We start from the raw sequence: 12,180 nt of genomic DNA on the forward strand, positions 1-12,180 counted from the left end.
AGGGATGGTATAGATAGTAGGAATCCTTGGGTTGGTTTTGTTAAGGAATTTACTTTCAGATTCCGAAAGGAATCCCTGTTCCATACCGTAAGTTGTAAGGTCGCGGATTAGCTTCGCAATCTCCTTAGTAGGATCACATGGGATCTTTTTGTAACTGTCGGGACAGCTGAGTTGTTGGTTAATCTCTTTTATATAGTCTTCTGTGTCTTGTACAACTACAGCTCCACCCTTGTCCGCAGGCTTGATAACGATGGACTTGTTATTGGACCACCAGCGAGGCTAAGGAAAATAAGGAAATAAATGGAAAAATGAGAGAAGGCAGAAAAAGTGCAGAACAGAAAAAGACAGAGGGAGAAGCAAAAACGAGTGAAAAAAACAGAAAGGCAAAGGAGAACAGGGGTCCACTGGACCACCAGTGATGGGGAGCAGGATTGGTCACGCTGGTCGTGCTGTGGGAGGGGCCGCTGGGGCAGCAGCAGCGGGGTAAAATGGGCGGGAAAGGAGGAATAAGAGGGGAAAAAAGGAGAAGAGAGTGAAATAAGGCAGAGAGCAGGGAAAGCACAGAAAGTAGAAAGTGCAGAAACTATTTGAAAAAGGGTGAAAAAGGAGTGAAAAACGGACCAGACAGCCGAGCGAGACAAAGGAGAACAGAGGTCCACTGGACCACCAGGGAGGCTAAGGGAAATAAGGAAATAAGTGGAAAAATGAGAGAAGGCAGAAAAAGTGCAGAACAGACAAAGACAGAGGGAGAAGCAAAAACGAGTGAAAAAAACGGAAAGGCAAAGGAGAACAGGGGTCCACTGGACCACCAGGGATGAGGCGCAGGTGATCCTGCGGGTGGAGGAGGGCCTCGTACACCAGCACACACGAGGGGCAGGCCTCACTTAATGGTGGTGCTGCGAGGGAGGGGGAGCAATTTCACTGACCATTTGAGCTTGCTGGAAGCAGTGCTTGTTTAAATATCAGGGAAATCACCAGAAAAACTGGTTCAACACGCCATAAAGCAGGTACACAAATAGCCAATAAAAACGTCTCACACCCTGACCTGTTAGACCGGCCGTCTGGAACTTCCTGATTGGCCTGCAGGGCCGTCCGACCCTGGATATCTCTATCGTGATAAACGAGTCTAATCAGCCCTTTGAAAACAGGCGGCGCATTTGCGGAACTGCACGGTATCTAGGTGCATGTGTGTAATATTTTATCGTAGAGAGGATGGGCTATGATTTATGGTAATTTCCCAATAGATAAACACCCCGCTCCACCTAATGCTTCATTCCCATTAAGTGAAATCTACAGTTTTGACGATTTTCTACTCTGCAACGCTCCGGATCAATTTGCACCTCCCAATAATCAAAAATAAATGCATTATTTGTGTTCAGTAAGAAAATACAACTTGATGACAATGTATTTTTTCTTTAGTGGGTTTCCTGGATATCACTACAAATCCCAGGTATGCACCAAGGCACGTCCAACTCTTCAGTCTGTCCAGGCTACAGAGGCAACAGCACTGGTTTGCATTTCTGGGCTTTAAGCTCATACTTATAAATTAAAGTACAAAACTACACGTCCCAGAACCCAAAGTGGTGCCTGTTAAATAAATATGAAAAGCAGGAACTGGCTCTCCGTATCGCCCGTGGCATGTGGCCAGTTGGCAGCTCTGCCAGTTCAGTGAATACCAGCTCCTGCTGGTGGAGGGGTCTGGGAGCTCAGGATCGCAGATGCACGGTGGAGTAGTTGCCGGACAGGATAAACTACCCTGGCGGAGGAGAGCGCAGAATTTAAGCTGCGCAGCACGGGTGCAGCAACCGCCGAACAGGATTAACTCCCCTTAACTTCCAAACTTGAAGCCTGTTTCAGCGCTATCAGTTCCTCCCACTTCACCCGACCCTGGGGTGGGGTGCCGCGGTGAAGTGATCCACACACGGCTGACGGGACTTGTAGAGGGAGCGTCGCGGTACCCGCGCCCTGCACTTGAGCAGAACCGAACTTTCCTCCACAGGTGAGCACTCCACGGGGCGGAAGGGATGGGGCGGTAGTGATACACCGGCAGGGATACACCGGCAGAGCATGCACGTTCCGGCACAACTTCGGGGCAGACGCGGAATTTCATCCACAAATGCGGAGTGGCTTAAGCCTGCAGAAATTCATCCACAGATTTGGAGTGGTTTATATTCGCAGAATTGTATCCGTAGCAGGGGCATTGCTTGGCTGAGCGACAAGCCGGTAGTAAATTTAGAGAAAATTGTGTTATAGACGATAGAGAATTGGCTGTGGTGAAGTGAGGAAAATAGACCAGGAGGGGAGTGTCACAGAGCCTGTGGTGAATGGAGGAACAGAGAGACTGGGATAAGAGAGAGAGTGGAGCCTGGTGGGGAATGGAGAGGATGGGAACACAAGGGAGACAGAGAACTCTCGTTATTGGCGGGGCTGGGAGACCGGGTAAAAGGTGGAGCACAGAGGAGACGTCTAGGGCTGGTGAAACGAAACAAGGAGCGCGAAGTTAAAGACTTCGTTTGAGGGACACGGGTGAATGAAAGATAATACGTCGGTGGTGAAGGGGAACGGAGAGAAGGGGGTGAGAAGCAGAGACGAGAGTGGTGGTGAATAGAGGGATGGGACAAGGAAAGACAGAGCCTGTGGTGACTGGAGGGTCATGGAGAGTAGAGACAGATAAAAACAAATGCACACCTCACCTCTGAGTCCCCATTTGTTATCCCTCGCCTTTTATCTTTCACTCCTTGCTTCTCAGCCCTTATTCATCACTCACTCTCCCCAATAGTCCCTCTCGCTCACTCCTTACCCCTCGTCCCTCACTCCTGTCACTCACTCCTCACTGGCCAACCCTTCTCCTCCCTTCAAGAGCGTTGATTAAAATAGACAAAAACAGAATGTCCACCAACGAGTATACCCTGTCCGTTTTAAGATGTTCCCACCCTCTCTCCTGTACCCCCTCAGGTGACTCGTGAGAGCGCTGATGTCATACGCTGTGCCATGAAAGGGCACACATTCATTGGTAGAAACGACCCGTAGATAGGAACTTAAAATACTCGCTTTATATCATTATAAAGTTTCAGTGGTTTCAACCCATGCACTCCGAAAACACTGGACCCACAGGTGAGGGGGTGAGGCCTCTGCAAGACACTGGAGGCAGGCACGCAGGCTCAGGGCTGGTGGGGTATTTAAACTCTTAGGGTCTTTTGCATTATGCACCGTGTGGGTTCTAGTCTCCTATGGCGAAATGTATGCATGCATTTCTTTTGTGTCACCTCATATATGCTTCATAGTGTTGTCTTACAATGTCCAGAACACAATACTTTCAGAATCATTTGAGGAATGACCATGCCGGTGAGCCTTTCATTGATTATATTCAGTAGAAGGGAAATCTTGACCCCTTGGAAGCAGAGTAATGACAGGGTACAGGGGAGAGCGGTGTGACAGGCAGGTGTTTAGGATTTAAAGTCCCCGTTTCCAGAATGTTCACGGGCATGCTTGGGTTGCTTCGTGCGTTTGTAACACATGCACGTCCGCTGCTTTCTGAAAGCAAGTCCTGGACCTTACAATGGAGGTGAACGAGGCCCTTCTCGTTGGTGTGTTTACCAATCACTTCCAACACTGGAGACTTGTCAATTCAACTAGTACCATCAGCACATTACCTGATTACCAGGAGGAGGGAGAAGAAGATGAGAGGAATGAGTAGCAGGAGGAATGACAGCTGAGCAATGTGTAGGAAGAGGAATGACAGCTGAGGTGTGAGGGATGAGGAGGAATGGCAACCGAGGGGCGAGGAATGGCTAGGAGGAATGACAGCTGAGGTGTGAGGAATGAGAAGAAGTAGGAATGACAGCTGAGGTGTGAGGAATGAGAAGAAGTAGGAATGACAGCTGAGGTGTGAGGAATGATTAAGAGGAGTAATGACAGATGAGGTGTGAGGTATGAATGGAAGGAGCAATGACAGCTGAGGTGTGAGTTAGGAATAAGTAGAAGTAGGAATGACAGCTGAAGTGTGAGTGAGGAATGAGTAGAAGTAGGAATGACAGCTGAGGTGTGAGGAATGAGTAGAAGTAGGAATGACAGCTGAGGTGTGAGGGATGAGGAGGAATGGCAACCGAGGGGCGAGGAATGGCTAGGAGGAATGACAGCTGAGGTGTGAGGAATGAGAAGAAGTAGGAATGACAGCTGAGGTGTGAGGAATGAGAAGAAGTAGGAATGACAGCTGAGGTGTGAGGAATGATTAAGAGGAGTAATGACAGATGAGGTGTGAGGTATGAATGGAAGGAGCAATGACAGCTGAGGTGTGAGTTAGGAATAAGTAGAAGTAGGAATGACAGCTGAAGTGTGAGTGAGGAATGAGTAGAAGTAGGAATGACAGCTGAGGTGTGAGGAATGAGTAGAAGTAGGAATGACAGCTGAGGTGTGAGGAATGAGTATAAGTAGGAGTGACAGCTGAGGTGTGAGGAATGAGTATAAGTAGGAGTGACAGCCGAGGTGTGTGAGGACTAAGTTGGAGGAGGAATGCCAGCTGAGGTGTGAGGAATGACGATGTCCTAAAATGGAGAGGGTGTGTTCATTAAGGGATATTATCATGTGTATATTTTATTCCTAACTCCTGAGGTGAGGGTGATTACGAGAGATGAGGAGGGGGGCATGAGAAGTGACAACTGGTTGAGGGGTGAGGGACAAGAGGAGTGAGGGACAAGAGGAGTGAGGCAGTTTCAGTTTGCGTTAAGAGGTGCAGAGTAAAGAAGGAGAAGGGGGTGAGGAGCGACAACAGGAAGTGAAATCTGAGGTATGAACGACTTGGGTCAAAGGACTGATTGTGAGAACAAAACAGTGAGGCATGAGTAGCGAGTGCTGAGTAGTGAGGCATTAGAAGTGAGAGATGCGAAGCGAGTCAGTACTGATGAGGAGTGAGGGTTAAGTGAGGCTCGATGCTTGAGGATCTGCACATAGCAGACAGCGAGCTTGTGCATATACTGCTAGGCACAGTGTAACCTCTGACCCCAAGCACAGCAGTGAAAGACCCGTATTTTTGTAAAGCGCAAACTACTCACCCTTACGGGTCTCAAGGCGCTGAGGGCCGTCGTGTAAATGGATGGGATGCTGCTCAATTTTGGCTTTAACTAAAGCAGACCTAGGAGATTTATTTGCAACCAAGGCAGCAGAAAGATTCATATCGAGGAGGGAGCACTGTCACGAGCTTAATGAGAGGGTGGGGCACACCCTGGCTGTTCGACTGAGACAAAAGAGTTTGGCGGGGGAGATTCGAAATCTTAGATTCCAATGGGAATGTAATTGAGGGCTCACCAGGGATTCGGGAAGTGTTTCGTCTTTTCTATGAAAAACTTTACTCTGAGGAGCAGCAAAGAGAGTAGGCTCGAATTCAAGGATATTTGAGTAGGATTTGGTTGCAGGGTATGGATTCTATTGACAGAGGAGCTCTTGAGACTCCACTGACTCTGGAAGAGACGTATGGTGCACTAGGGAGTCTCCGCTCTGGAAAAGCAGCAGGACCGGATCAAATTCCGGTAGATTTTATAAAACCTTCCTTCAAGCAATAGGGCCAGATCTGGTGGATATGGTGTGCCAGGCCCAGCATGGGAGCTCAATTCCAGAATCTTGGGCTGGGGCCGACATGATAGTATTTCTGAAAAAGGGTAAACCTGCTAGAGAGCCTGGTTCCTACCAGCCTATCACGCTCATGAACAGCAATGCAAAAATATATTCGAAAGCACTGGCGACCCGGTTAAATAAAATAATTGGTAACTTAGTCCACCCCAGTCATCATGGCTTTATCCCCGGGAGGGGGACAACAGAATATATCCACAGGGTTATAACCTTGTTTCATGTGGCGGAAGTCTCAAGGTACCCTATGGCTCTGATCTTACTGGATGCCGAAAAAGCATTTGATAGGGTCTCCTGGAACTACTTATGGGAGGCAATGAAATGGTACGGTATTGGGGGTGGCTTCTGCAGTGCAGGCTCTGTATGAGGCTCCGACGGCCCGGCTAAGGCTGAATGGGGGGTATACGGCACCGGTGGTAATCAAGCGCGGTACACGGCAGGGGTGTCCATGCTCACCCCTCCTTTTTGCTTTGTATATAGATCCTCTGGTTAGAATGTTGGAGGCTAATACCAGAATTAAGCCAATGAGATTCCAAGAGTTGGACATGAAGACAATGGCTTATGCAGATGACATTGCTGTGGTCACCCCTGATCCTGCTGCAGCCTTCGACGTCATAGAGGCTGAGGCCCAAGGTTTTGGCTTATTAACAGGGTATGTGTTAAACAGCTCAAAGACCCAGATAATTAAAATAGGGGGACTTACCTGGATGACCCGTGGGTGGCAGACTCAGCCATCTATCTAGGCATTAGTATTACGCCCAAACTGGGGGAGTTAGTGGGGAAAAACGTTGAACCAATCATTTGTAAGGCAAAAAAAGACTTTGCTGGTTTACACAATCTACATATGTCAATTGTAGGATGTTGCAATGTGGTTAAGGTGGTGTTCCTGCCTAGAATATTGTACCTCTTCAGGCAAATACCATTAGAATTTGAGAAACACTGGTTTAGGGTACTGGAGCATATGGTGAATAAGTTCATATGGGCGCATGGGAAAACTAGAAGGGCCTTGAGGTTTATGTCACTACCACGTGATAGAGTTGGCTGGGCAGTCCCAGATTTTAAAATGTATTATTAGGTTGCGGCCTTTCATTATATCAATAGCTTAGTTGGTGGGAGGGCAGTAGATATTTGGACAAAAGCAGAATCCCCAGACATTTATAAACTTTTGTTAGGAGACGCAGCTAGGAATTGTTTCATGAAGTTCAACAAGCCCAGTTACTTTAAAAAAACAAGGTTTAAAACGCTGATAGCTGCATTTAAGATCTGGGCGGCGTGCAAGAAAAAACTGGGCCTTGGGAGAATTCATTATTATACCCAGCTGTATAAAAACCCCACTTTACCGCAAATTTTCTCGAATGTTACTATGAGGGAATGGGAAGAGTGTGGACTACGAAAGATAGGTGATCTTATGGGCCTGGGTGGAATTCCCCATTTAGCGAAATTCAAAAGGGTTACGGTATTACCAAGACGAGCTTTTTTAAATATCTGCAGGTATGTAGCTTTTTAAGAGGGGGAAAAAAGGGGATCAAATCACTTTGAGAAAACAGGAATTATTGATATTATCAGACTAGGGGAGAATTGTACTATAAAGCGGATATATGCAGATCTCTTATTGCTTATACCAGACGATTTGGATAAGCACGGGATAAAATGGTCTGATAAGCTTGATGTGGATCAGGATGATTTTCTTGATTCTTTGGAGCTGGGCCAGACCATCTTGTGCTCGGCATGGCTTCGGGCCCAGCATTACAAGACAATTTTCTCTTTATATTGTACACCAGCAAAGATTGCACAATGGGGGGGACAGGAGGGGATTAGCTGCTCTTGCTGCGGTAGCTTGGATACGGATGCAATGCATATGTTTGCGACTTGCCCTCCGCTGAAAAATCTGAGGAGTGAAATTGAAAAATGTATGAATCAAACGCTGAAGCTAAAAGGCTCTTACTCCCGCCTTGATGCTCCTTGGGGTTAGCAATGTGGGACTGCGAGATTCATCGCATCACTTCTTGTTTCTTGCTATGGCTGTTTAGCGCATTTGCATTTCTTCTGCGTGGCTGGATTGCGTAGCCCCTACATTCCACCATTGGCTAGCAAAATTACTTGCCACTTATAATCTTGAAAAAGGAATTTACGAGAGGAAAGGTAAAAGAGGGAGAAAGATGGGCCGGTCAATATGGGCTCCTATCTACAGGTGGAAAGAAGATTTAAATGAATAAGAGATCTTGAATGGGGGTAAATAGACAACGGTGTACTCAGATATCAAAAAAACTTTATTCGATTGTAAATAAAAAACAATCATGAAAGTATATATATAAAAAGACATTACAATTCATTAAAAAGAAAATAAAAATATCACATCATGTAGCAAATCATTTCCATAGGTTGATAAAAAAGAAATACAATTTATACAGTTATCCTACTTCTAATAAATATCACTTTCTTCAAGTACAATGTGATTGTTGCAACACAGAGGTGATTGTCCAAGTGTTGGATATCGTACATAGCCGGACGGCATTGCCGATGCCCGATCTCTCTTAAAAACGGTAATAAAAGAACATACCTCGTTTGGTGATAGAATTTACAAAATAGGACAAAGGCATTGTACTTTGGGGGGAAATTTCATCACAGGGACAGGGAGGCAGTACATGAGACCAATTATTAACTGATGGGAAGCTAACCAGTCTATGAAACAGTCCCAACCTAAAACGGGTTAATAAAAATCTGTCATAATTACCCGGAACATGAAGCAAATAGGGTCGAATATTAAAAGATGTTAAAATTATTTGATGGTTTAAAACAGTGGGTTTTGAGGCCTCAGCAGCATTTCTTAATGATTCTAGAAAGAGCAAACCCTCTTTTTTGAGCTCTTTCCGTGAGATAGCTGACATAGTATAAGGGTTTAGAAAATAATCCAATTTACCAATATCACTTAAGAACTTTCGTACATAATTCAGCCACGGTGTCCTCAAATGTCCATCCAGTTTTAAAACATCTGCCAGTATGTCTCTATTAAGTTTGGGTTCTTCTTTTGTCCATACCCTATGCCAAAGTAGTACCGGTTCCAACTTAATGAGATCTGATATGAAAGAGAGTCCCAATTCTGTATGGCAAATATAGTTAGAGGAACTCTTAGGGACTGCGAGGATAAATTTCAGAAAAAAGTTCTCAAGTACCTGGAGCTGGATAGTGTCAGCAAAGCCCCAGATCCCACTACCATACATTGCGCCCGAAACGCATTTGGCCTTGTAGATCTTAATTAATTCGGTAGGCGGTCTGGTACCTAATTTCCTCGTGAAAGATCTGAGGGCAGCAATCGAGCGGTTAATTACCAATTTATTTGCTAATATAGCCTCACCCCATACATCCTTCCCGGTAAACAATATACCCAGATAGGAGAATTGCTTGGTATGAGATAACTGCTGACCCTCGATAAATATAGCCCTCTTAATTTTAACCCTTCTACCACAGTGCATGATGAAAGTTTTTGCTATATTAACTCGTAAGCCCAGATCTTTCATACAGAGGGCAAAACAGTCCACCACGCGCTGTAGACCCACTTGAGTGCGGGACATTAATACGGCATCATCCGCGTACATTAATAGCGGAATTGGATGGCCAGCTACATATGGGGGTCAAAACTCGTGTTGCACAAGGACTTCTCCAACCCATTTATGTACAAGTTAAAAAGGAGTGGGGCCAGGACACAACCCTGCCTGACCCCACTCCTGATTGGAATTTTGCCCGTGCATTCTCCCTTACGTCCATAACGAACGAGAGCAGATGCGTCACTATAAAAACATTTAAGAAAATAAATGTTTTCTTCAACCCCAATTTGTTCCAGTAGTATCCATAGTTTAGAGTGAATCACACAATCAAAAGCGGCTGAGAGGTCAACAAAAGCCACAAACAAATTCTCCCTCTTAACCCTGGTATACTTCCCGGTCAACATCAAAAAATGTAGGCCCTGTTCCACTGTTCCCAAACCAGAACGAAAACCATATTGCAGGTCGGATAAAATAGAATTATTCACAGCCCATGAAAGTAGACGATCCAAGATAACACGTCCAACTATTTTGGTATAGGAATCTAAAAGGGAAATGGGTCTGTAACAACCCGGGTCATGTCTGTCCCCCTTTTTATAAATTGGAACTATTATCGACTCCACCCAAGTGGGCAATAAATCCGTCCTGCAGCTGGCATTTAGCACCTGGACCAGAAGGGGGGCCCATAGAGACATAATTGTCTTAAACACATCTATAGGTACACCATCTGGGCCAGGGGCCTTCCCACCCTTACTCGCAAGAATGGCTTTTTCAACCTCTTTTAAGGAAAACTGCATATTGCCTAAGGGAGGGTAGTCCATAGGTTTACAAAGAGAATAAAACATACAATCTCCCTCATACACTTTAGAAAAGTGATCAATCCATTTGTCCTCCAGGATGGCTATCTCAATGGAGGGACAAACCTCTTCACTAAGAAAGGGATTTCTGATGATTTTCCAAAACCTTGCGCAATCCTTGCTAACCGATGCCTGGTGCAACGCTTCCCATGATTCTTTTCTTTTCTCTCTTTTATGGCTAGTTTATATTCTTTTCTAGCTCTACGTATATCTTCCACACACCTAGGGTGATTATGCAACATTTTCTTTAAATAAGAATATGCTCTGGTGCATCTAGAGTTAAACCAGCCATCCCTCGGTGCAATGTTACTCTTGCATTTTCTCATTGAGGAGGTTCTAATTTCATCACAAATTCTCCAGAAAGATGCAAGTATTTTTTCTGGAATAGCGTCCTCCGATAGACAAGTTAAAAACTCCGGGGCACATTTATTTATTACGGAATTTAATACTTTAGTTTTATCCACCTTATCCCATTTAAGCGTATAACCATTGGTGCGACCTATGGTCAGATTTTCCCACAATATGTCCCTGTCTCTACTATTATTGGGAGCAGATCTCTTGGGAATAGAAATAGTTAGACATAGTGGAAAATGATCACTTAACGCCATATCAGAAACATTAAATTTAACAATCCTTTCAGCATGTCTCATTGTAGTTAATGCAAAGTCGATGGTCGAAAAACAACCTCGGCCATTAAATGTTGGTGGAAGAGAGAAAGGGTTTGTACAAATTTCATTTAGAAAACCCAAATCTAGTTGTCCCAGTAATTCATTAAAATGTTCTCCCAAAGGGGAGTGATTAAAATGTAAAGAACTCACTCCATCTTCTCGCCCTATAGTGCATCTCTTATCAATCATCATATTGCACAAAGTACAATTAAAATCTCCCAGGCGAAGGATCATCATATTATACCCAAAAGGCTTTTCTTGTAGGGACACTGATTTAGCCAGTTTGTTGAGCGTAATAGAGGCCTCCTCCAAGGGAAAATTATTGTAGAAATTGAGCAGAGCAATCGGGGTAGCTGAATTAAAAACCAGTATCAAAAGTTGAAAGTAAGAATCTTTAACTGGCTCCGATACCAGTGCTTAATTTGAGCAGGTGCTTTCCGGTGCTCAGCACCGGCACCTAATCCTCAGCACCGGTGCTTATATCACCAATTAAGGACACACTCATTTGGAAGAAACACGATTTTCTCCAGAATCACAGGATGTTGAGTCACGCCATGCCGAGACTCGAACCCAGTTCCCCAGCTCCGAAATCGGCAGCTCAAGCCATTAGGCTAAGCCCTCTCCAGAAAAATAAGTGCCGGGGCTTTGGCTAGGAGGCAGTTTGCACCAGTACATTTCTCCTGTTAGCGCTGCCTCCTGAGGAGAGCCCCGGCACTTTTTCTTTTACAAATTAACCACTGTCCGATACCCTTAATAAATGCAATGTATTGGATACATAGGTTGTCAGGCCTCCTATGGCTCTGCCATGTACAGAATCCACTGCTGGGGTGTGAAACATTTTAAACCCATTTATATGGACTGGATCCCCTGTCCATGTTTCTTGGAAACAGATAAGATCTTGCTGGTAAATAAAATGTTGCCATAAGGGGTTACCAATTTTGGATTTAATTCCAGCAATGTTCCATGAGCATATATTGCATGTCAGAATGCTACTCGGAGGTCAAGTAAAGGGGGCCAGAATAGGATCTACCTTCAAAGGCAATAAACCGCTCTCACTCATGTCCTCTATACTATCGGCCACCACCTCATCCCCACCCGTATAACCATTGATTCCAGATCGAGAACTAGCTACACTTGTTTCACCATTGATAATATCCAATGGGTCAGAAGGCAACGTATCATCCATTACAGGAATCAAAGTTCTTGGTGGAAGATTAATTTGCTGTCAATCATTGTTGTCTAATCCACTAAGAATGTCAAATCGATTAGAAGTTGGGATAGCAAATCTCCCTCCCTCAAAATGACCCCAGGTAGGTAGTAAAGGACGATAACCCTGCATCCTTTCCTGCCATGGGGACGAATAAAAGTAATCGAGGGGAACAATATTGACATGATCTGTAAGGAGTTGGCCAGAATAACATCTCTCAAGGATATCGCTAACCAAAGGAGGTAACCGGAATGAAAGAATCACGCAGTCCCCTCTCAATGATT

General features: G+C 45.0%; 1 protein-coding gene across 3 annotated transcripts in view; it reads left to right on the top strand.

The window, feature by feature from the left end:
- Positions 1 to 1,506: 1,506 nt before the first annotated feature.
- LOC146868760 (uncharacterized) overlaps positions 1,507 to 12,180 on the top strand; it is a 73,461-nt gene continuing 62,787 nt past the window's right edge. For 2 of the 3 annotated variants that reach the window (XM_085613734.1, XM_085613735.1), the window contains exon 1: positions 1,507 to 1,999. The gene's annotated coding sequence lies outside the window, so the exon portion shown is untranslated. Of the gene's footprint in view, positions 2,000 to 2,500; positions 2,576 to 12,180 lie in introns of those variants that run through there. The other variant, XM_085613736.1, reaches the window with a different exon arrangement.

This window comes from Triturus cristatus, chromosome 1_2 (genome assembly GCF_964204655.1).
Source record: "Triturus cristatus chromosome 1_2, aTriCri1.1, whole genome shotgun sequence".
Classification (NCBI taxonomy): domain Eukaryota; kingdom Metazoa; phylum Chordata; class Amphibia; order Caudata; family Salamandridae; genus Triturus; species Triturus cristatus.